This window comes from Gorilla gorilla, chromosome 10, assembly GCF_029281585.2.
Source record: "Gorilla gorilla gorilla isolate KB3781 chromosome 10, NHGRI_mGorGor1-v2.1_pri, whole genome shotgun sequence".
In the NCBI taxonomy this organism is placed as follows: domain Eukaryota; kingdom Metazoa; phylum Chordata; class Mammalia; order Primates; family Hominidae; genus Gorilla; species Gorilla gorilla.
Genome location: NC_073234.2, coordinates 121,558,645 through 121,581,728, shown reverse-complemented (window position 1 = coordinate 121,581,728; position 23,084 = coordinate 121,558,645).

Genomic DNA, 23,084 nt, shown 5'->3' with positions numbered 1-23,084 from the left:
CACCAGGTTATGGAGGTGGGTCTGGGGTCTGCTTGCCCCAGGTTAGATTCAGGTTCTCAGTCAGAGACCCAGGGGTGATCCTCTAGGAGGTCTTTCGGGGGACTTTCTCTTCCTGTTCATTCCTTTGAAAATGGGAGGGAGTGATTCTCACCGGGGTACTAAGAATTTATCACATCCTGGCAGGCAAGAAGGAGATACTTACTTAGCCAGACCCAGAAAGGAGAGAAAAGGGAAGGGAGGGAAGAAAGAGGGGTAGGAAACTGCAGCAAAAGGCACCAAAGGGGATATGTGGGACCCAAAGACAAGTCCCATGGGGGCAAGTGGATACTGGGTTTCCCCTTCCACTCCCTTCTGCAGCTCTTCTCCGCCTGGACTTCAGTATGACTTAGTGGGGTCAGCCAGGCCTGCCTCAAATCCCTCTCTGCCCCTTCTGAGGTGGCCCCTGGGGCAAGCCACGAAAAAAGCCTCGGTTTCCTTACCTGTAAAATAAGGACAATAACCCCCTCATTTGCTTGTAGGGAGGTTAAATCCAATAAGGCATCTGTGGCGCTTGCTAGAGTGCCTGGAACAAAACGTGAAAGCAACATTTGGTCAGGAAAAATAAAACCAAGGGCTTTGAATAGATATTTCTCCAAAGAAGATCTACAAGTGGCCAATAAGCACACGGCAATATGCTCTGTGCTCAATATTATTAATCATCAGGGAGATGCAAATTATAACCAAAAGAAGATACACACACTGACACACACACCCATTATTATTTAAAAAAAGGAAAACACAACATAACAAGTATAGGTGAAGATGTGGAGACATTGGAACCCTTGTGCACTGTTGGTGGGAATGTAATATGGCACAGCCACTGTGGAAGACAGTATGGCGTCTCCTCAAAATATGAAACAGAACCACCATGTGATCCAGCAATTCCACTTCTGAGTGTATACCCGAGAGAAATGAAAGCAGGAACTTGGAGAGTGATTTGCACACCCATGTTCAGAGTAGCATTATTCACAGCAATCACCACGTGGAAGCAACTCAAGTATCCACTGAAGGACAAATGGGTAAACAAATGGGGTATATCCAACAATGGAATATTATCCAGCCTTAAAGTGGGAGGGAATTCTGACCAATGCTATAGCATGGATGAAACCTGAATACATTATGCTCGGTGAAATAATCCAGATACAAAAGGACAAATATTGTATGATTCCACTTATATACCTGTTAAAGCAAAGTAAGTATGGACTGAGAAGGACTCCATACTTCCATATTTGAGTCCTTGTGATGAACTGTAACCTAGCTTAATAGGCAGACAAAATTGAAAACCTAACTTAGTAGTACACACCTGTAACACTAGTTAAGGCTTGGCCAATCCCAGTGGCCACACTTCAACCATTCATACACTGCTGAGTGTTCAAACTATGTTCAAATAAGACATATGCTGAGCTGTAACCAATCCAGGCATTCGGTACCTCACTTCTAATTTCTGTACGTCATTTCCCTTTTTTTTTTATCTATAAATCTTCTTCCACCATGTGGCTGCGCCAGAGTCTCTGTGAATCTGCTGTGATTCTGGGGACTGCCCAATTCTCAAATTGTTCATTGCTCAATTAAACTCCTTTAAATTTAATTCAGCTGAAGTTTCTATTTTATCATATCTAAGAGTAGTCAAATCTATAGAGACAGAAAATCTCTGCAGCGGTTGCCAAGGGCTGGGGAAGGGGACATAGAAAATTAGTGGTTAATGGACATGGAGTTTCAGTTGTGGAAGATGAAAAAGTTGTGGAGGTGGATGGTGGTGATGATTGCACAACAATGGGGATGTACTTGATGCCACCGACCTGTACACTAAAAAATGGTTAAAATAGCAAATGTTATAAGATTTGACAACAAACAAGTAAAAGCAAATAAAACCAAGGAAGTTATCATAGCAATGTTATTAACAATAATTACTATTATCTTTCTGAAAGCAGATCCTGTTTACTTTCTTAACACACTTTTCTTCCCTGAGCCTAGCACGGTGCCAGGGTCTCAATACACAAAAGCTTAAAACAAAATGAAATACACAAACTGAAGAAGCAAAAATCCGTGGTGTGTTAAAACCCTTGGAGACTGGAATGAGGGGTCTGTTGGCCTGTCTGGCTTATTTGCATTCGGTATTTGAACAATTCATGGTCCGTTCTCATTTTGCAGACCATGTGACTAGTCTTTGGAGTGAGAAGAAAAAGGAAGAGGCAGAACTGGGGTATTTGGCTTAATTGACAAGGGCAGCATGTGGGCTGGTTGCTGTCTCACTTCTTTATCCTTAGGAGAGTCTGTGCACAGTCACTGCAACTCTCACCACCATCCTTGGACAAACCCAGGTTGCCATTGTATTAGTTAGCTTTTGCTGGGTAACAAACAGTTCCAAAACTTAGTAGCTTATAACAACAGCAATTCATTTAGCTCATGAGACTGTGTTTTGAATGGCTGTTTCTCTTATCTGGGCCAGGTGGGACTTATGTCTGCTGGGCTCATGTGTCTGCAGTCAGTTGCAAGATGACCCAAGACCAGGCTGATCTAGGACGGCCTCAGCTAGCCTGGCTTGTCTCTGCTTCATATGGTCTCCCACTCTCCAGTGGGCTGGCCTAGCCCAGGCTTATTCCTGTGGTAGGACCCAGGGCCTCAAGGGAGTGAGCAGAACTGGGCAAGGCCTCTTGAATTCCAAGCTTGGAGCTGGCTGGACATCATTTCCACTTCATTTTATTGGTCAAAGCAAGGCATAAAACCAGCCTAGATTCAAGGAGTGGGGAAATTGATTCATGGAGGGGAATTATTGCAGGGCATTTTTTTTTGCAGTCTGCTATTCTAACTTTACAAGTTTGGGGTCATCTGGAACAGCATGTGTATTGAAGAAATAATGAAATAGCACTTAGCACAGTGCTTGCCATTAGTCATGTTCAGGTAATGTTGAGTGAATAAAGAAAAGCGTCTTCTTAGGCTGAAGAGATAAAGTAAGAACAAGATGCATTTCATGTCCTCAAGAATCTCAGAGCCAGCTGGGCATGGTGTCTCACGCCTATAATCCCAGCAGTTTGGGAGGCCAAGGCAGGAGCATCACTTGAAGTGAGAAGTTCGAGACCTGGGCAACAAAGTGAGACCCCCATCTCTGCAAAAAATAAAAAAAATTAGTCAGGCACAGGGCTGTGCCCCCTCTAGTCTCAGCTACTTGGGAGGCTGAGGTAGGAGGATTGCTTGAGGCCAGGAGCTTGAGGCCAGGAGTTCGAGGCTACAGTGAGCTATAATGATGCCCCTGGCCTCCAGCATGGGTGACAGAGCTAGACCCTATCTCTTAAAAATAAATAAATAAATAATAAATCTCAGAGCCAAGAGGAGAAGACAGACTTATAAACAGATTACTCTGTAACAGTGGTCAGTGCTGTGATAGGAGTTTGTATGGTGCATTGCAGACACCAATAAGAGAAGGACTCCACTCATCCAGCCTGGGAGACAGTGTGCAGGGGAGCCAGAGGCAGTAAAGCATAGTGGTTCGGGGCATGGTTTCCTACAATGTTGCCCACGTTGGAATCTGGCTCTGATACTAGTTATCTGACCTGGGTCAAGTCACTTGACCTCTCTGTGCCTCAGTTCCTTCATCTTTAATTTGTGGATGTTAAAAATAGTAGTGCCTACTTATAGTGTTTACATGAATTTAATTAATTAATTATAATTATTATAATTGAGACAGGGTCTCACTCTGTTGTCCAGGCTGGAGTGTAGTGGCACAGTCATAGCTCACTGTAGCCTCAAACTCCTGGGCTCAAGGGATCTTCCCTCCTCAGCCTCCTGAGTAGCTGGGACTACAGGCATGTGCCACCATGCCTGGCTAATTTTTTTTTTAGAGGTCTTGCTATGGTGGCCAGGCTGATCTTGAACTCCTGACTTCAAGCAATTCTCCTGCCTCAGCCTCCCAATGCACTGAGATTAGAGACATAAGCCACTGTGCCCAGGCTGCATTAATTTTAAATTAACAAATATTTGAAAAACACTTATGACAGTGACTTAACACATAGTAAGCATTACATGAGTGTTATTATTATTATTATTATTATTATTATTATTTATTACTATTATTCAAGAATGAGTAGATGTTAGCCAGATGGAGCCTGACAGGAGTTAGTGCATTCTAAGTATTGGGGGTTTGGTGAAACCTTAGTCAGTTCTCCCCTCCTTCATACTGTAACACAACTGAGAAATGGATACAGGAATCAGAGGTGAAAGGATCAGTTTCATGCTGGTAAAGGTGGATCTCAGCTTGGGTCTCTCTGAAGTTGATATGGTCTTCCTGTTCCTTTGCCCTATTAATAGACGGACTTACCTTTTGTTGGGGGCTAAGTCCTGCCCTGGTGAACTTATCATAGGGCACAAGGAAAGGAGAAAATAGGCAGGCAGGTTTCTAGGGAGAGACCTTACGTGGGACAGTCCCCTCTTCCATCTCCCCACTTGGATAGCGAGAAATTGTTGAGAGAGGAAACAATCTCTTAATATTGTTCTCTCCTGAATGGTGATCCCATGGAAACAGAAGTGGAGTAGATTGTATTATTGCATTTCAGATATTCACTGTCCCTCCCACTTTGCAGTGTAAGGGGTACACACTCTTGCCTCATTGGTCTTTGGCCCCCTAATGTGACTTGCCCTCAGCAATGCAATGGAACAGAGTTGATGTATACCAGATCTGGTCAGAGGCTTGACATGTGCTCTCGTGGTTGGCTTGGCCTGTTGAGCGTCTACCTCCATCATGAGCTCAACCTGCCCCAGAGAGTGGCTTCTCTTCCAGCCTGGGTCCTGCAATTTGTAGACAAAAAGCTCACACTTGAACTGGCGCCAAACCCAGCTACACCCAGCAGAGCCACAGAAGACTGGTGAACCCACCTTTGAGAAATAATTTCTTATCATAAACCCCTGAGATTTCGGAGGTTGGTTGTTACCACAGGAAAAGATAACTTTTAACGGCAAAGATTATTGTAATGGCAAAAACTGCATTACTTTTGCACCAACCTAATACTAAAGGTGAGTAATTGGCATGTTCCTTGACCGTTAAATGAGAAAAGGGCATGAGCGAAGTCAGAGAGGCATGGAGAGAAGCTGCAAGCTGTCAGGGCTGCTGGAGCATCACCGTGGACTGGAAGATAGATGGAGAGTAGGCAGGGGACAGGCTAAGAAGGATGGGTCCTGTGGTCAAGGCCTGTGAACTTTAACACCAAAGAAATGGAAGACATTGAAGAGTTTTAAGCATGGGGTGACTTGAATAAGATGTGAACTTTAACTCATCCAGGAGTCGTTGTAGTGCAATGCATTACTCACATATCTCTGGTGATGCTGGTGTAAACAAAGCACTGTACTGCCAGTCATATAGAAGTCCGGCACATACAAGGATGCACAGTAGATAATGCTTAATAATGATAATAAATGACCATGTTATGGGTGCATGCATTTAGTATACTGTACTTTCTGTTGTTATTTTAGAGTGCATTCCTTCTACTTATAAAAAGAAGAAGTTAGCTGTAAAACAGCCCCAGGGAGGTCATTCCAGAAGAAGGCATTGTTATCATACGAGATGACTGCCCAATGTGTGTTATTACCCCTGAAGTCCTTCCAGCGGGGCAAGATGTGGAGGTGGAAGATGGTGATATTGATGATTCTGACTGTGTAGGACTAGGCCAATGTGTGCGTTTGTATAGTTTTTAGCAAAAAAAGTTTAAAAAATAAAAATAAAAAATTTAAAAAATGGAAAAGCTTATAGAATAAGGATATAAAGAAAGAAAATATTTATATACAGTTGCACAATGTATTTTAAGCTAAGTGTTATTACATGAGTCATAAAGTTGAAAACATTAAAAAGTTTATAAAGTAAAAAGGTTACAGTAAGCTTTATTATCGAAGATCATTGATCGAAGAAAGAAAAACATTTTAAAAAGAAATTTAGTGTAGCTTAAGTGTACAGTATTTCTAAAGTCCACAGTCGTATCCAGTACTGTTCTCAACCTTCATCTTCACTCACCACTCACTCGCTGACTCACCCAAAGCAATTCCAGTCCTGCTCCACTCATGGGAAGTGCCCTATACAGGGGTACCATTTTCTAATCTTATATACTGTATTTTTACTGTACCTTTTTTATGTTTAGATATATTTAGATACAAGAATACTTCCCATTGTGTTAGAATTGCCTGCAGTATTCAGTACAGTTATGTGCTGTAAAGGTTTGTAATCTAGGAACAATAGGCTCTACACAAGCTTGTCAACACATGGCCCACAGGCTGCATGTGGCCCAGGACAGCTTTGAATACTGCCCAACACAAATGTGTAAACTTTCTTAAAACATTATGAGAATTTTTTTTGCAATTTTTTTTTTTTAGCTCATCAGCTATCGTTAGTGTTAGTGTATTGTATTTTATGTGTGGCCAAAGACAAGTTTTCCTCCAATGTGGCCTAACGGAAGCCGAAAGATTGAACACCCCTGCTCTACTGTATAGCCTTGGTTTGGAGTAGCCGACACCATCTAGGTTTATGTAAGCATACTCTGATGTTCACACAATGAAATTACCAAATGATGAATTTCCCCGAATGTACCCCTGTCATTAGTTGATGCATGACTATAATTATAAAAGATCCAGGGATACATTTGGGCTTTCTGAAAAGAAGTGAGATGGTGGAGACTCAACTCCTATTTCAAGTATTAGGTGGAACTTAGGTGGCCTAGGCCAGATTAGAATTTAGGAGCTTGGTTTCCTGAATCTTGTCTTTCCCAGATATGTCCATTGAAAGAGAAAAGAGAGGTGAGACCAGCTTTCCCCGTCAAGCTGTGAAGTATGTCTACTGAGAGAAGGCCACTGGACACAGAATGACAGAAGCTGAGCCTGTGGCTTGGTCCTGCCACTTGCTTAGCTTTACTGCATCTCATGATATTATTTGCAACTCTGCTTGCAAGTGTAACAAACACCTATTTGAGCTAGGGAAGCTCAACATGGGGGATTTGCTGTACAAATATAGAGATGGTTTGCAGAATTTAAGGAAAGAGATGCAGCTGAACCTTTGGCTAAGACTGGGATCAGGGTTGTAAAAGCCATTGGGGACCATACAGCTTCTCTCTGCTCATCTGCTTCAATCTCTGTTTGTAGACTGACTTTTTCTGCTTCTTGGTCCACAGCTCTGGAGCTTACATCACCTCTACTCAAGTCATCAGCTCAGACCAAACTAGAATCACTTAATCCTCATTGCAAATAGACATAGAAAAAGGACTCTGACCCATTTTGGGCTAATTGTTCACTCTGGTGGCCATCAGGTCAAGGTCAGGGGGCACATATTTAATTAGGGGAGCTCATACTTACTGGTGAAGTGGGAGGACAAGGGCACTGCTGTAGCCTGGGTAGTTATCCCAAATTTTATCTGTGGGGTATCTTAGAACACAAGTTCACTGGTTTAACAGAGACTTCAAATACAGTGGTTTAAATAGGAAGTATATTCCTCTTGTAACAGTCCAGTGATAAGAAATGTAGGATTGAGAGGCCGGGCGCGGTGGCTCACGCCTGTAATCCCAGCACTTTGGGAGGCTGAGACGGGCGGATCATGAGGTCAGGAGATCGAGACCATCCTGGCTAACACGGTGAACCCCATCTCTACTAAAAATACAAAAAAAAATTAGCCGGGCGTGGTGGCCGGCACCTGTAGTCCCAGCTACTCGGGAGGCTGAGGCAGGAGAATGGCGTGAACCTGGGAGGCGGAGCTTGCAGTGAGCCGAGATCGCGCCACTGCACTCCAGCCTGGGCGACAGAGCAAGACTCTGTCTCAAAACAAACAAACAAACAAAAAAACAGAAATGTAGGATTGAGAGATTAAAGCCACAATGCCAGCACACTGGGCCGTACTGATGGTGGAGTCTTATTTTGATGTCCACCATCCCTAGGCTTTCACCCTCATCTCTGATGTTCATTATGGTTCTCCATGGTTCTCCATCAGATTCACCTTCCGGATAGCAAGATAGGGGAAGGGGAAGAGAGAGGGAAGGCCATTCTCTTTAAGGGCGTGACTCAGAAGTTGGCCAGATCTTTTTGTTTATAATAGAACTTAGTTACATGTATAAGAGAACTTAGTTACATATAAGGAAGGCTGGGAAACATAGTCTCTATTCTGGGTGGCCATAATCTCAGTTAAAAATTGGGAGTTCTGCTACTACCGAAGAAAGGGAGAAGCAGATTAAATGGTGTGGCTAAATGGTGTGGGCCAACTGAAAATCCTCCTGCAGTGTAATATTTCCTACAAATTGTTCTGAGGTCAAATGACCTGGTCAGTGCAGGTGAAAATGGAAAGCACAATATAACTGTTCACCTCAGCCTCCCTCAGTTTTATGAGCCATGAAACCTTCTTGTGAATAGTTTTCCGTCTGGTTTTGGAATTAAAAGCCTTATATTGGAGTTGGCAGGGCTTTACCATTTATTATTTGTGTGCCCTGGGGTGAGTAATTTCACCTTTCTGGTATCAGTTTCCTCAAAGATAAAATGGGGCTAACAATAGTGGCTACCTCAAGGGTGTTGGGAAGATTAATTAAGATAACATATGCCGAGGACTTATTACTAATCTGGCATATAGTTAGTGTTCAACATGTTATCATGATTTATGGTCCCACCTTGAGGTTAGAGCTCAGATTCCAACTGACTTTTGGCTTTTATCAGAAATAAAATCTCTGAGAACCCTTCTTGGTTGCCTCCCAGCAGCCATCCTCAATCTTTCTTCTCTCCCTGCCTTTCACTTCAGAGACTGAATGTGCCAGGTACTCAGCCTGCTTTGCAGCTAAGGGTAGCTAGGTGATGGGGTGTTTAGGGAGGTATTTCCATCTGACATAAAAGGAGAGAAAGACACATGAAGGGAGCTGCCCTTTTCCCCTGGCTGAGCCTCTACTTCATTCCTTCTTACTTCCTTCAAAAATAATAGTACGAGAGTGTGATATCCGGAACAAAGGCAACCATCTGTGATTACTGGGTCACAACCCAATGGATTCTAGAAAGCTAAATGGTAGAGAAGAATAGAAAGAGCCTGGATCTTTGATGACTTTGTCGAGCTGCTGAGCCAACCTTGGAACTGTTAACCCCAGTCATCTTGCCATGTGAGATAATAATATTTTCACTGTTTTTTTTTGTCATTGTTGTTGTTTTTTTGAGACACAGTCTCACTCTGTCACCCAGGCTGGAGTGCGATGGCATGATCTCAGCTCACTGCAACCTCTGCCTCCTGGGTTCAAGCGATTCTCCTGCCTCAGCCTCCTGAGTAGCTGGGACTACAGGTGTGTGCCACCATGCCCAGCTAATTTTTGTATTTTTAGTAGAGACGGGGTTTCACCATGTTGGCCAGGCTGGTCTTGAACTCCTGACCTCAGGTGATGCGCCTCAGCCTCCCAAAGTGCTGGGATTAGAGGTGTGAGCCACCGCGCCTGGCCACATTTTCATTATTTAAGGCACATTTGCTTAGTTGTTTTCTTTCTTGTCACTAAAAGGATTCTCATATAAATCCTCCCATTAGGAGAGGAAAATGCACTCTCACTAAAGCTGTTCAAAAGAATATGCCACCCACTAAAAAGGCTGTTTCCCCAAAAGGGCACAGCAAGTGCGCCACCTCTTATGGTGACTTCCCTGAAATGGACACCATTCATTTTGTATGTATGCATTCTGATATATTTATTTTTTTTTTAAAAAAACAGTCTCGTTCCTTCATAGTTACAATTCTGGGCTTCGGCTCAGCTAAGTTCAATATTTACTTATCACCAGCTATATCAAGAACAGTAATAGTGCCAATGACGCACAATAAAGAAGAGACCCAGACACTGCCTTCAAAGAGCTTGTAGTCCAGAGGGGAGAACAAATAGATAAACAGAGGATCCCAACACACAATGGAAAGAGCTATGATGGTATGGAAGGACAAAGAAGACGAACTCAGCCATAAGGCAGGGGGGAAAGTGGGGAGCAAAGCAAACCAGGAAAGAGAATATTTATTGAACACTTACCATGGGTGTGTTAACTGTATGTGTATGTGATTTTTAACTAGAAGTCTCACTTCTGGCACCAATGTATCAGCACAGGAGGTCTGTCTGTCTCCCAGCAAGGACCATCATCAGCATTTTAAGGTAGCCTTATCTACACATCCATACAAAATAGAAAGATAGGTGGGGGTAAATAGAGTCAGCAGGCACTAATTAACATATCTAGGATCAACATATTTGGCCTTGCTTATTCGCATATAGCCAGTCAGAGCAAGAGGGTGAACAGCAACACCCCAAAGAAACCAATCACAAAAAGGAGTTCCTCAGGACAAAGCCCAAGGACCCTGAGGGCAGATGGCTGGATGGCAGGGACTGTACTGTGCTTCCTCATTCTGTTTTCCCACTTTCCTAAGTAACTTGTGGAGCTCTTTGTCTAGAGGCTCTGGGTCATGCTCCGATAAGAACTCTTCTCCTAGATCCAACCTATGGTGATGGCTGAGATGAAGGCTGAGGTGACACAGCATTCATTCCTACACATGAATGATTCCTACAGGTACCTCCTTGGACATTCTGGCTTCCTAATAATGCCCAGGAGAACCATGATATCACATTGTTTGTGTCCAATTTACAGATGAACAATGTGAGTCCCAACAGCCTACATTATCAATAGAAATTTGGAATTTGAGCCAAGAGATAAGGCCTTTTATCGCCAAAGAATTTATGTGTGTGCATTAATGGGAAGGTTTAGTCGAGACAGTTTAGATAATTTTATATTAGATGATTCTTTTATTATTAAATACTCCTAATTTTGTGTATGTGTATGTGTGCATGTATGTGTGTGTGTGTAATCTGAAAAGGCTTCCTCCGATGGGTTTCTACCTATGACAGAGCCAGTGGAGTGCATGAAGCACAGCTCACTGTAACCTTAGACCCCTGAAAGTTTGGCAGGTGCTGTGCCAGATGCTTCTGCTGAAGGAACAAGGATGGATTTGTGGAGTATGTCAGTGTCTTCTGCAGCCTGCAGGTTTCACTCAGGGGCCAGAGCCACAGTCGAGGCTGGACTCTACAAATTCAGGATAACACCCTCAGAGGACAAGGTCACCCGTGGTCACACCGCCATATGCCACTTATTTGCAAAGGTGATGGGAAGTTCCCATTTCATCTGCATTGACACTTGTCAAGCTCATCTGACTATGCCTCAAATTCCACAATTAGAATTTCATCCTTTTGGCTAAAGCCAAACCGGAAATCTGTGTCTTATTCAAGGACATTTCTACCTGGAGAGTGAGACTTTATGCTTAATAGCCACAAATGTGACGTTCTCACATCCCCTCCTCTCACTGGATGCCCTTGATAGCTCAGTAATATAGGTTTGACGATTTTACCTGTTTACCTGATGAGCAAACAGAGGCCCAAATGGAAGCCAAAATGTAAACTCTTGGCTCGAATTCCAGATTTCTATGGATAATGTAGGCTGTTGGGACTCACATTGTTCATCTGTAAATCGGACACAAGAATGTGATGTCATGGTTCTCCTGGGCGTTATCAGGAAGCCAGAATGAGGCACACTGCTCTTTTGCTTGTTAGCTCATTTGTTCATTCATTCATTCACATTCAGCAAGTGGTTCTTTGCAGTCTTGATCTAAAGGACAAAGGGCTACCAAGACGCCTAAGCAGAACCTGCTACCCTAACTCCCCTTTAACTGAGCCCTTATTATTTTCCAGATACCAGGCATATTTTAATATAATCTTCCCCAAATAACTATATTTGTTAGGCATTCTTCCCATCTTGTAGATGCAGAAACTGAGACCCAGAGAAGTTAAGCAAGTTACCTAAAGTCACGCAGCTAGAAATGGAGGGAACTGGAGTTTGACCCAGATCAGACTACAAGAGCTTTCATTCTCAATATTACACAGCCTCTCTCACATTGGAATTTCTCTGTGCTTTATTCCCTTCAACTTTGGCTGGACTTATTTTAGACGGATGTAGCTGGATTCTAAGGGGCTACACTGGATAATAAAGTCTGAGCCAGCAGGTAGGCCAATGACCCAAGTATTTTGGTGAGAGCTACTGGGACATTTAGGTAAAAGTGTTTATCTAAATTTTCTCTGGAAAATTGCTGTATCTGTGCTGTGGCCAGGTGTGGACCAAGTGGGCTGCTCACCGGCTCCTGCCTCAGCAGTAGGTCTTTGCTTCTCTTCTAGAACTGCCCTAGGGACTACTCATCCACTCTATTTTTTAAAATTATTTTTATTTTTATTATTTTTTTGAGAGGGAGTCCCGCTCTGTCTCCCAGGCTAGGTTGGAGTGCAATGGCGAAATCTCAGCTCACTGCAGCTTCCACCTCCTGGGTTCAAGTGATTCTCATGACTCAGCCTCCCAAGTAGCTGGGATTACAGGCACAAGCCACCACACCCAGCTAATTTTTTATATTTTTGGTAGAAACGGGGTTTCACCAAATTGGCCAGGCTGGTCTCAGACTCCTGACCTCAAGTGATCCACCAGCCTCGGCCTCTCAAAGTGCTGGGATTACAGGAGCGAGCCACCCCACCTGGCCTCTCATTCACTCTGTCAGTACAGAGATTGGTCCCTATGGCCAGAGTCCACTCATCACCTGCTGTCTGTCTGCTATGAGTGGCTGGTACCACCTCTGAAGTTTGCCAGCTGGTAACGTGAGAAGCCAGGGGTGAGAGCGAAGTGCAAGGCTGGAGGGGACTACTGGATAGCAATCCCCCAAGGACACATTAATTTCTCTAAATGACCTTCCAGCATAATGAAGGTACAGAGAATCCAATCAGTTGCCCTTTCGAAAGAACAGTGAGACAGCTGCTCTTTTTGAAAAAGCGGGACTCCAAGCTGAAGCCAGGTTGGATTTCTTTGTGCTATCCTTTCTCTGGCTCACGAAATTCTACCTTGGAGGCTGAAAACTCATGGCATTCAGTTTCATTTTAAAAAGGAGATTGGAACCCTGAAACTAAGTATCTACAAATTATTTTAGAAGTGGCTTTCACAAAGATGCTCTTTTTTTTTTTTTTCATTTTGATGATGTCTCTACATTGGAGGGTATGGAGGGTATCATTATCCCCATTTTCTAGATGGGGAAACTAAGGCCAGGAGAGACTGTGTGATGTGATGGGAAATGTTGGGAAATTGAGACTATAAGCTGGCTCTAGTCTGATAAATAATAGACACAACATGTAGAGCCCTTCGCAGCTGACGGAGTATTTGCATGTTTTAAACTTTTTAATCCATCCATCCAACAAACCCAGTAGGACATTTTATTGTTATCCCTGGTCTTACAGATCAGTTAGTGACAGACCTGGCCTTCTAACTCCTTCCCACCCTTCTGTTCTCTTTCCATCATATTACTTCTTCTTGGGTTCCTTGACTTCTTTGAGTCTCTATTCTAGGAGCGGTATTTTTTTCTGTAAAGAGCCAGAGAGTAAATATTTTAGGCTTTGATGGCCATATGATCTCTGTTGAAACTACTCAGTTCTGCCCTTCTAGTTCAAAAGCAGCCATAGATGTACGTAAAAAAATGGATGTTACTGTGTTCAAATAAATCTCTGTTTATGGCCCTGAAATCTGAATTTCATATAATTTTCATGAATCATGAAATATTATTATTATTTGATTTTCAAAAGCAACTCAAAAGTGTAAAAACTGTTCTTAGCTTGTGTATGGCACAAAAACAGGCAGGGGGCCATAGCGTGCTGACTCTCGCCCTATCTTTGTCTGTAAAATTGGGAAGTAGTAATACATCCGCCTTAGACTCACATGGATTAAGTAAGATCACACCAGTACCATGTTTTGCACAGGGTCCACCATTGCCCTTCTGTCACACAATGAGAGCATGAACGTCTCTGGGTTTCAGTTCTCTTATCTATTAGAAGGGAAGTGTTGGCTACTTCTAGCTCTGAGTCTATATATTTTTGCCAAATTAGAGCTTCAACCGCCTTCCTTCTCTCTGCCCTGAGGACATCCATGCCTCCTGGGTCTCCCCAGAATTTCTCCACCCCATTTCCATTTGGCCAACTTCTCTTTCTTGGTCCTAGTCGTTATTTTGTACCTTGGCTTGCACTGAAGTGAACTAGATTTCTTCTCCATTTCTTGGAGAAGTTTTCAGTGGGCAGACCCAGCCACTTGGTGGAGCTGTGGGGAGATGTTTTTCCTTATAAAGCTACCTGATGTTTCCCCTGGAGAACTTCAGGTTTGAAGGTGGGGACACTGGAACTGGTGCTTCTGGGGGAAAGAGGTGTTGTTCATACCTGTGTGCGTGTTTCCAGCATCTGTCCACATCCAGTTAATTTGGGCAGTCAGGGTTTTGAGTTCAGATGTTTCAAGAGTCCTGAGTGGGGCATTTATATGGGAGAGGCCAGGGACAGATAGATCCTAGATCTGGCGAGGTTCTCAATCCGAATTCCTGGAAGTTTCCCAGTTGTCCCTTGTTCTGTCATGGAGGAAATCAGTCTTTCTCCTCACCATGTAAAACATGCACTTTCTTTTTGGAGCCATTAGATGTACAATCAAATAGACTTTATCTTTCAAGGAGCTGACTTTTTGTGACTTTTATATAACAACTATTGGTGAGATGTGATTTCTTCTCCCTTTCTTGGAGAAGTTTTTGGTTGCTCAGATATTACCTATTATGTAGCCAAATTACCTGAGTTTGTAAGTTGCGAGACCACAGGGTAGTCTCTCGATCTCTTAGCATATCCCATGAAAAACGTGGGAAATAAAAATATCTAATCCCAAGTAAAGTATCATTTTGAGAATTAAAAAAGACCACTTGTGGGAAAGTGTTTTGTAAACTGTAAAGCATCATGCTGATGGGAGGTATTAGAAACTTCTTGAGGGCAGAGGACCATCTTGTATTACTCTTTATCTGCAGAATGACTGCAGCATCATAGATGCTCAGCTAACATCTGTTGAATGAATGAGTAAACAGGCGAATGAAGAGCATCACGAAGGGGTTGGCAGACTGGAAATATGCCTATTAAATTAAGGGTTTCAAAGGATGAGGCTGGGAGAAGCAGGAGAAGCAGGCCCTTGAGAGGAATCTAGGGCACGTGGCTTGTCTGCCAGGAAGGCAGCTAATGCATCCCTTGCCAGCTAGCCGGCTGCCGGGCAGGCTGGCTCCACTGGGCAAGCTGCCAGGCCCCAGGCCATCTAAGGCTTGTGTGAGTGTCCCAGAGCAGGTGGGCCGGGAGCGTCTGTCGTCACGGGTGGGCTGGTGACCCGCCTGGAATGCCTTCCCTCTCGTGCCTGCTTTTAGAGCCTTAGTCCCTGGTGACAGTAAACAGAATGGACGCAGGGCCTGACACTGAGCCACCCTGGGTCTTGGCAGGGTGGGTCTGAGAGACCTGTTTTCCAGAGTTAAAAGAATACAAATAAACACAGCACAGATAACTGTAGGCAGTTATATAGGAAATCTAGGTCCCAGGGCTATTTTTTCCTGACCTAGTTTTTTTGTTTGTTTGTTTGGGACATAATTACTTGGGAAATGGAAATTGTTTTACATGCTTGCTATAGACCTGATAGAATAAATCTAATAATAATATTATTTAAACAATAATAATAGCAGCTAATGTTTTGTCTGTGTTTACCACGTGCCTATGTAGTACTATGTTAAACACTTCATAGACATTTTCATAGTTCTACAAGGTAAGCATTCACTCTGTAGGATTGTATCCCATCAATCCTATGTACTAAGTATTATTACTATACCTATTTTACGTATGGAGGGATTGAGGTTCAGTCACTTCCTGGGGTCACAGAGCTGAATGGTGGGAGAGCTGCTAGAACTCAACTCAAACCATTCATCCACCCATTCATTCATTACATAATGATTGAGCACCTACTATATAGCAGGTACTAGGGATTCATGTGTGAATAATACCAATAAAAACTCCTGCTATGTGGGGATAAACACAACAAATAAAGAAATTGTATAATATATTATATGGTGGTAAATGCAATGGTGAAGAATAAAGCATCCAGGGAAGGAAAGCAGCGCCAATAGCAGAATGGGAGGTGGAGAAGGTGGGCTGCAATTGTAGACAGGATGGTCAGGAAAGGCCCCATGGTGAGGGTGACATCTGAGCAGAGTTGAAGGTACTGGGTTGCTGAACTGTGTGGATTGGAAAGTAGAACTTTGTTTTGTATGAACTTTGCCCAATGGGGCAAACAGGCAAATTGGAGTCCAAGGAAGATTTCTGTGAATTCACTTTTTTTCTTAAGTTCATTCTCACTCTCTTTTCTGGGCTATGCATTTCCAGAATAGGAAATTGAATGGTAAACTAGGGAGAAAGTAAAGGTATCAAATAAATTCATCCATCAATCCATCCATCCATCCATCCATCCATCCATCCATCCATCCATTCATCCATCCATCCACCCACCCATCCATCCATACATCTGTTCAACATTCCTAGGGCACCCACTACAAGCCAGACCTATGCTTCTCTTAGAAGAATAAGATCTAGCTCTATACTGTTGGATATATAAAATATATATAAAATAAATATATGTATAAAATAAATATAAATAATATATGTTATATAATTTTATATAATCAACTGTAAATATATTTTACACTGCTTCAGATTTTTTAAATTTAAATTTTCAAATGAAAATTTTATTAAATACAACTTTATTGTTTTGCTAGAGTTGCATTTCAGTTTAATTATTGAAAATTTCTCTGAATTGAGAATACTCTAAGTGTGAAATGCATAATGAATTTTGAAGATTGAGCACAGAAAAATGTAAAATATCTTATCAGTGAGTTGTTTATATTAATTACATATTGAAATTATACTATTCCAAATATTTTATTGTTACTATTTATTTTATAGTAATATAGTAATATGTTTATTATTACTATTTCGAATATTATATTATTAAAGTTAATTTCTCTTGTTTTTGACTGGTTTTTAACATGGCTGCCAGGAAAGTTAAAATTATTTATGTGGCTCACGTTATATTTCTATTGGATAGTGCTGTTCTAGACCTTGCCATTCCGGAGCTTCCAGGCAACTGCAGGGAGCTGGGCACACAATTGAGTAATTGTAATACCATGTGGTAAGTGCTATAATAGACCCAGGAACCGAGTGCTCTGGGGACAGAGGAGAACTGAGCCTTTAGTTCTGCCCAGCCCAGGATCAGGGGAGAGGTGACGTCCTCAGCTAGGTCTCTGAGATGGTAGAAGTTTGTCATCTGGAGGCCAGGAAATGAGGGGTCCCAGGAATTGGGTATAGCATGTGCAAAGGCCAAGAGACATGAAACCCTGAGAACCACAAAGGGAAAGGAATGTGTGCATTATTCAGCAAGAGAAAGGACCCCACGCTGCCCAGAACCCTATTTAACCTCAGTGAAAGCCTAAGCCTCTTCCATTGTAGCCAATTAGAGTTTTTCTCCCACCCGACCCCAGCACGTCCCTGCACGTGACATTTTTACTCTTGCGACTTTCTGGCAGCCACTCCTTCCAGGGTGGCACGGTGTTGTTTCTGCTCTGGAGTCCTGCCGGTGCCTTCTCTGTTGACAGGAATTTATCACCTTTCAGTTTCTTTTTTTTTTTTTTTTTGATAACAGAAACTTCCAACGAATCCCTGCTGTTTTATTCCCCAGGAAGAAGCTATCTTATTTTTCAGTACAGGGTTTAGAACAGAGAAAACAAGGCAAATGGGACTGCTGCCAGCTGTCCACGTGCTCCATCCCATTCACACATGCAGGAGGAAGGGAAGAAGGAATGTGCAAGGAACGGAAGCCTGACATCTCCAAAAGGAATCGAGAATGTCAGTGTCGGAGGGTGTCATCAGTCATTTGCTCCATCGGTTACCCACTGAGGTGGCTCCCCAGACTGACACTCTTCCCAACAGGCTCAATGGGCCCTCTCAACCATCAAATGCATGAGATAAATTAAAACTAAAACTCCATCTGAGCTATTTCTGTTGACCCTTGTAAATATCCACTGATTCTATTTATACTTCTGTTTCCTGATGTCACCTGTCAACCTCCATAGAAAGGCCTTCTCTTATATCCTTTTATATACAGAATAGAATACCAGTGGGCAGGTGGCAACAAAACAAAACAAACAAACAAACAAACAAAAACAAAAAAACAGCCTACATTTATTGGGTAGCACTCCTCGTATCTTGCTGATCTTGTGCTTTTTTTTTTTTTAAATTAACTCATCCAATCCTCAACAACAAAAAACCCTTTGAGACAGGTATTACTAATGCCCCCATCTTAAAGCTGAGAGAACTGAGAAACAAAGAGGAAGTTGACCAAGAGAACATAGATAGAAAGTGGGAGAGTCAGCATTTGTACTTGGGTTGTTCTGATTCTGGAGTCTCTGCCCTTAGTCATCATTCTTATTGTTTCTCTAGCCACTTAGCAGGGGGAAGAAACATAGCTTTCTGTTGGATTTGTGAGTAAGCTTTAGTTTTATTTTAGTTATCTAGTCTGCACTCAAGTAGCCTGGGTTCTCCCAAGAAGTTTGATGGCTGGAGGTCAGTTGAATGCTATTAACTGTACTTACTACTCGTAGACTGGAAGCTGCATGAAGATGAGATCAGACCTGTCTTGCCCCAGCACATTCTCAGCCCCAGGTGCCTGACATGTATGGGAAAATACTGTGGAATGAATAAATTTGTTTCTTCCTGTTTTATGACTGTTGAATACTACTCCTATTTAATCTCTGACACAAGCAATGCAGGAAAGATAAAAGAAAAACTCAAGACCCTAAATAATCTGGTATCTCCTTGAATAAACAGATAGAGAGAAAATAAAAATGTCATTTTGGGTTTCAACTATTCAGGTACTTGTTATAATCTTCCATTTTGCTTTTTCTGTGTAAATACAGATTTGGTGTAAACCGTATGTATTAGTTAGGGTAGTACTAGCTGTCATGACATAAACCCTCAAATTGCATGGGCTTAACACAATACAGTTAAGCTTATTATTCACTGATGCACCAGTCCAATGTCCTGGTCAGAGAGTGACTTTATTTCTTAAGGTGAAGTAGTGGCCCAAGTTTCTTTTATCTTATGGCTTCACCATTCACTTAGGGCCTCCAAGTCCTCTGTTTCCAGCTAGGCAATGCGGAGAAGGCACACCCACTTTTTAAACACCCTGGATTGGAAGCAAAAAACATCACTTTTGCTCATGTTCCATTAGAGAGACCTAGTCTCATGGCCGCACTTGGATGTATGGGAGGCTGGGCAACATGTCCCTGGCTGAACAGCCGTCTGTCAGCTCTATGGATGAAGCAGCATGAATTTTTGGTTGCAATTATCTTCCTTCCACTACAGTGAAGACTAAGCACTTATTTAGCTTGCTATTTAATGTAAATTGTCCACCAGACCACATGTTTAAGTTAGAAACATCACAGTCTTAGGTAACTTTTCAAAACTTCATCTAGCAAAGTGGAAGAACAGTTATCAGCCAAAGCACAGGCATTAATTGACATGAGCTCGGGATAGGGGTTGGAGCAAAGCCTTAGAGTCGGAGGCTCGCGTTCAAATCCTGATTGCAGTTACTGTTTGATCACAGGCAACTTAGCCTCTTTGAGGCTCAGATTTCTCAGTAGCGAAATGGGCAACATAACACCCACCTTGCAGTTTTACGATGATTAGCAGGGCGATATGCATATGTAGGGGTCCTAGGTAGTAAATAAATAATGTAGTAGGTAGTAAATAAATAATGTAGTAGGTAGTAAATAAATAATGACTGCTACTACGATGTTTTCTGAATAAATGTTTCTTTTTTTTCTTTTTAACTGACACACCATTGTACATATTTATGGGGCACAGTGTGATATTTCCATACATGCATACAACGTGTAATGATCAAATCAGGGTTATTCACATAGCAAACATATACCATTTTGTTGTGTTGGGAACATTCAAAATCTGCTCTTCTAGCTATCTGAATATATACAATAAATTATTAATATAGACAATATATTGTATATTGTATATAATTTATATACAATAAATTATAAACATATACAATAAATATATACAATAATGAATGAATATATACAATATAATATTCTACTGTATGTTCTTAAATACACAATATAAATTACTAATTTATTGTATCCTCCCAATTAAATTATTAATTATAGTCACCCTGCAGTGCTATCAAACATGAGCACTTATTTGTCTTATCTAGCTGTAATTTTGTGCTCGCTAACCAACCTTTGGCAATCCCTGTCCCCTCCGCCAACCTCTAGTAACCACAATTCTACTCTCTACTTCAATGAGATTAACTTTTTTAGCTTCCACATATGAGTGAGAACATGTGGTATTTGTCTTGCTGTGCCTGGCTTATTTCACTCAATGTAATGTCCTCCAAGCTCATCTATGCTGCCTGAATGACAGGATTCCTGAACAACGATTTCTTGAGAAAGCGAACATACCTTCTTTCTTTTAAATTGCTTTGAAAATAGAAAGTGCAGTGAAGGACCAGTAATGAGCCTTATGTAAATAAAAGATGTAGGATAGTGTGGATGTCACACTTTCAAGTGCCAGTGTTACTACATCTGTCCTGTATCCAAGAACAAAACCAGAAATCAGAGTCTAACCAAGCAGTATGATTAAAGTGCTTAAAATTGCCCCAGGCCAGGCACGGTGGCTCATTCCTGTAATCCCAGCACTTTGGGAGGCCTAGGCAGGTGGGTCACCTGTGGTCAGGAGTTTGAGACCAGCCTGACCGACATGGTGAAACCTCGTCTCTACTAAAAATACAAAAAAATTAGCTGGGCATGGTGGCACATGCCTGTAATTCCAGCTACTTGGGAGGCTGAGGCAGGGGAATTGCTTGAACTAGGGAGGCGGAGGTTGCAGTGAGCCAAGTTCGTGCCATTGCACTCCATCCTGGGTGACAAGAGTGAAATTCCATCTCAAAAAAAAAAAAAAAAAAAAGGCTCCAAATTCTAGTAGAAGCTATGGAAGATGAAAAGCATCGTATTAATATCCACGATTTATTGAGTGGATATAGTCTAGCCCTTAATCCTCATACCAACCCTGTGGGATGTGTTATTGGTGTAATTGCTAATACCACATACATTGTTACTGTCAGGCCTCTGAGCCCAAGCCAAGCCATCGCATCCCCTGTGACTTGCACATATACGCCCAGATGGCCTGAAGTAACTGAAGAATCACAAAAGAAGTGAAAATGCCCTGCCCTGCCTTAACTGATGACATTCCACCACAAAAGAAGTGAAAATGGCCGGCCCTTGCCTTAAGTGATGACATTACCTTGTGAAAGTCCTTTTCCTGGCTCTTCCTGGCTCATCCTGGCTCAAAAAGCTCCCCCACTGAGCACCTCATGACCCCCACTCCTGCCCGCCAGAGAACAACCCCCCTTTCTTTGACTGTAATTTTCCTTTACCTACCCAAATCTTATAAAACGGCCCCACCCCATCTCCCTTTGCTGACTCTCTTTTTGGACTCAGCCCGCCTGCACCCAGGTGATTAAAAGCTTTATTGCTCACACAAAGCCTGTTTGGTGGTCTCTTCACACAGACGCACATGAAAGTTACCATCGCCACTTTGCAGATTAGAGAACTGAGGCATAGAGGGGGAAAACAATTATCCAAGATGATCATAAGAGGTGGAACAGGGATTTGAACCTAGTCACTCTGCCTCTAGATCTGAAGCTCTTAATCAAGGAGCCTGGGCTCTTGTTGGAGAAAATGCTTTATCGATGTGAAAACATTCACACACAATGCCTGATAGCATTGTGCTGAAGTGTGGTTCCAATTATAAACGTGGTAGGAATTCAGTCTGGAGAGGAACTCCCAGTGCCTGGGCATGACTGTGTGCTAGGCATTGTACTGGGTGTTTTTCATCCTTCCCATTTAAGGAGACGGAGCATGGCATATATGGAAGGAGAAGGGGGAGCTTTGGAACTGGACAGGTAGGGTTTAAATCCTGGTCCTGCCATTTACAAACTGTGTAACCTCTGGGAAATTACTTAACCTTTCTGATACGGTTTCTTCAATTGAAAATAGGGATTGTAAACAGCTACTTTACAGAGGAGGGTTTACTGTCATAAAACAGTACCAGCCTATGGTAGATGATGCTGTTGATTCAATAGATACTGATGAAGTCCCACATATCTGGGAGTAACACTATCAGCCAGAATAACCCAGGTTATACTGCTTTAACAAATCCCACTGACTTAACATAAATAAAGTTTAATATTTGCTGACACTACTTTTCCAATGCAGATTGGCTGGGATTTTCTGCCATCTTTACACAGAGACTCAGGCTGGCTTGGGGAGGCTCCAACTTTGTACCACCATGATTGTCAAGATAGGAAAAAGAAGACACGGGGATTTGCTCACTGGCTCCTAAAGGTTCCAAGTGAAAGCAACACAATCACTTCTGCTCTCATTCCATTGGCCTAAGCAAGTCCTATGGTCTCATCTAACTTCAAGAGGATGGGGTAGTGGATTTCTACCACATCGCAGGGGAGGGGAAGAAGTAGAAAATATTTTAAAATACTACTGTAGACACAATGTGTTTATCTCTACAATAGATCTGCTAATCCGTATCTTAAGAGAAAACCGAAGCTCTGAGAGGTTATGTCATTTGACCAAGGTCACACAGCCAATCCTCTGGGAAGCCAGGACTCAACCTGCATGCCACTCATCCTGACTGTTGGATCTATAGGCACAACGTCCACAAACTTTGTATAGAAGCAGAACAGTTTCAGGATGGGGGGCAGGGAGGCCCTGCAAATGCGGTGGACAGAATAGGAATTGAATAGGCATGATGCGCGTTTGTGTTTGTGTTCTGTGATTGCTCCTGGGGAAGGGAAGAAGGGGCAGGGAAGTTTGTGTGAAATATCAGTAGAAGAAAAGTTTGGACAGGTAAGAATATCACGCGTCAGAGTACAGCAGAGACACGTGTGGAGGATGAGGGCAGTGTTTCAGGCCATTACTCTGGCAGCAGTGAGGAGGCTCCCGGGGAGGGTTGGGGAGAGCGGGCTGTTGCAGGAGTCCGGGGTAAGGTGACCAGGGGTAGACAGGAATGAAGGCGGCGGGAATGTAGAGGAAGGGCTGG